At 78.2% G+C, this 2,500-nt stretch overlaps 1 non-coding gene across 1 annotated transcript; it reads left to right on the top strand.

The window, feature by feature from the left end:
- Positions 1-1,716: 1,716 nt before the first annotated feature.
- On the top strand, positions 1,717-1,869 carry LOC141955140 (5.8S ribosomal RNA). Its single transcript, XR_012632378.1, has one exon. It is a non-coding gene; the product is annotated as a 5.8S ribosomal RNA (ribosomal RNA).
- Positions 1,870-2,500: the final 631 nt, after the last annotated feature.

Raw genomic sequence — 2,500 nt, 5'->3', positions numbered from 1 at the left:
CCTCCCGGGCGCAGCGCCGGGATACTGAGGGAAACCTCGGGCCCCGGGCCAGGAGGACGTGGTGGTGGTGGCGGATGTCGGGCGCGCCCCCGCGGGCGGACGCTCCCCCGATGGCGGCAGCGGGGGAGGCACCCCCGCGGGGCCCTTGAGGATGTTTCCCTCACCCCAGGGCCAGGTACCTAGCGTCCGCGCCTCCGCGGCCCTCCCTCGGCTGAGCCCGGGGGTCGAAGGCCGCGGAGCCGGGCGGAGGTTTAAAGACTCGGGCGGCTCGGTGCGACCCGCAGGGGCGGGCCCCGGCCGTGTGCGGCGGTTGAGCCTCCAGGGGCGGGAGTCGCTCTCGTGCAGGCCCTGGCCATGGCGGCCGCCGCCCACGCCGTGGGCTTTTTGTCCCCTCGGGCGGCCGCGCCGGGGAGGGGTGTCCCCCCTGCCCCCCCTTCTCCGCGGTCCGGTCTCGGCGGCGAGACCGGCGGCGTTCGGTCGGCCGCAGCCGGCCTGCCTCGCCCTCGAAACGCGAAGGGGAACCTCCCCCCCCCCCGGCGGGGAGCGCGGGCTCTCTCGCCGTCGGGGGCGATGGCGATTCCCCCACGGTCGGGGGTCTCGCCGGGCGGGGCGGCCTGCTCGGGCCGCCGCGTCTCCGTGGACGCGCAGCGGCGCGCTTGCGGCTTCGTGCTCCTTGCTTGCCACCCCCACCCCTTCCCGCCCCGGCTGAGGGGAGGGGCGGCGCAGCCCCCGGGCCCGAGCGGCGGCGGCGGCGCCGCCGCTCGGCGTGCCGGCCGGCGGTCGCTCGGTGGCCGGCCGCGTGGCCTGTCCCGTCCCGGGTCCTGCCCGTCGCTTCGCAGTCGCCTTTCCCGGTCTCGGTCAGGCGAGGCGGGTGGGCGGCCGAGGGGCGTTCCCCGTCCCGTTCTCCGCGCGGAAGCGGGGAGAGGGGGCGTCGCCTCCGGCTCAGCGGCGTCCGCCTTCTGCCTGGCGCGTGCCTGCGGAAGGGGCCGAGACGAGAAGCGGCGGCGGCGGCTCCGGGAGGGCAGCCGCGGCGGTGCGGTGGCCGGGCGGCGGTCGGGCGGAGCGCCGGGCGGCGGCGTCGCGTCGCCGTCTCGGGTTCCGGCGGTTGGCCGTCCGTCCCTGTCTCCGGTGTGGTGCGGCGGCGGCGCCGCGCGGGCGTTCCCGGCGTCGGGGCGAGAGCCGGGGTTTCGGGGCCACGGGGGCAAGGAGCCGGCTGTCGCAGCGCGCGGGCGCTGGGCGGCGCGGAGGCGCGCGCGGCGCGAGCGGGGCGCCCCCGCTGGTCGCCCGCGCGGCGGTCAGCGTCTGTGGTTTCCCCCCTCCGCGCGAGCGAGAGGCGGGTGCAGGTCCGGGCGCGCGGTCGGACGCGCCGCCGGCCCTCCGTGCGGAGGCCGGGCCGAGCCCGGGCGCCTGGGCCGCCTCCGAAGCGAGCAAGGTGCTTGTTGTTTCCCCAGGTCGGTCGGGAGCGCGGGCTCCCCGGGCCCTTGCCGTTCGGAGCTTGTTTCACCCTTCCCTTCCTTCCCTCCGTTGTGATGTCGGTACGGTCATCTGAGGCGAGGCGCGACCGTCGCCCGCCGGTCGTCGCGCGCCCCCTCCGCGCGTGCGGAGGGGGGCGGTCGGTCGGTCGGTGGGGCGGCGGTCCGTCGTCCGAGAAGGGGGCCGCTTCTGCGGAGCGGTCCCGGCCCCTCCGCGCGCGCGGGGCGGTGCCGAAAGGCAGACAACTCTTAGCGGTGGATCACTCGGCTCGTGCGTCGATGAAGAACGCAGCTAGCTGCGAGAATTAATGTGAATTGCAGGACACATTGATCATCGACACTTCGAACGCACTTGCGGCCCCGGGTTCCTCCCGGGGCTACGCCTGTCTGAGCGTCGCTTGACGATCAATCGCCGGCCGGTGCGCCGTCCCTCCCCGCCTCGCCTCGGCGGGCGGGCGGGCGGCGTCCGCGGCGGCGCGGCTGGGGTGCCTCGCAGGCCCGTCGGTGTCGGCCGAGGGCCTTCGTCCCCCTAAGTGGAGACTCGGGGAGCGCTCCGAAGCTCCCCGCTCCCGGAACGCCCGCTTGGCGGAGCCTCGTCCCGCCGGGGCCGGGCGGCCCGTTGGTTCGGTCCGGCCGGGTCGGGCGCGGCGGTGGGGAAGGGCCGAGGTGTCGGGGGGGGAGAGGCGCGGGCCTCTTCCCCGGCCTCCTCCCGCGCGGGCGGCTGTCTGCGGGTGGGTACCGCGGCGGTACCGTGCCGTGCTGCCGCTCGCGTGCGGGGCGTGCGCCGTGGGAACGGGGGTCCTCCCCGTCGCCACTGGCCCCCCGCCTTCTTCTCCCTTCCCCGTCGTAGCCGCCGCGCTCCGGGCGGCGGAGGCCGGGGGTGGGCTCGGTGGGGGGGGGTGCGGCGGCGGCGGCGGCGGCGGTGGTTCGGGGGTTGCGGCTGCGGCGGCGACCGCGCGTGCGGTCGGCGTCGGGCCCGGCCCCCCCCCCTCCCGTCCGTCCGTCCTGTCCGTCCGCCCGCTTCCCCT

Source organism: Athene noctua, unplaced genomic scaffold, assembly GCF_965140245.1.
Source record: "Athene noctua unplaced genomic scaffold, bAthNoc1.hap1.1 HAP1_HAP1_scaffold_125, whole genome shotgun sequence".
NCBI classification, from domain to species: domain Eukaryota; kingdom Metazoa; phylum Chordata; class Aves; order Strigiformes; family Strigidae; genus Athene; species Athene noctua.
This window is presented reverse-complemented; position numbering and strand designations above follow the sequence as displayed.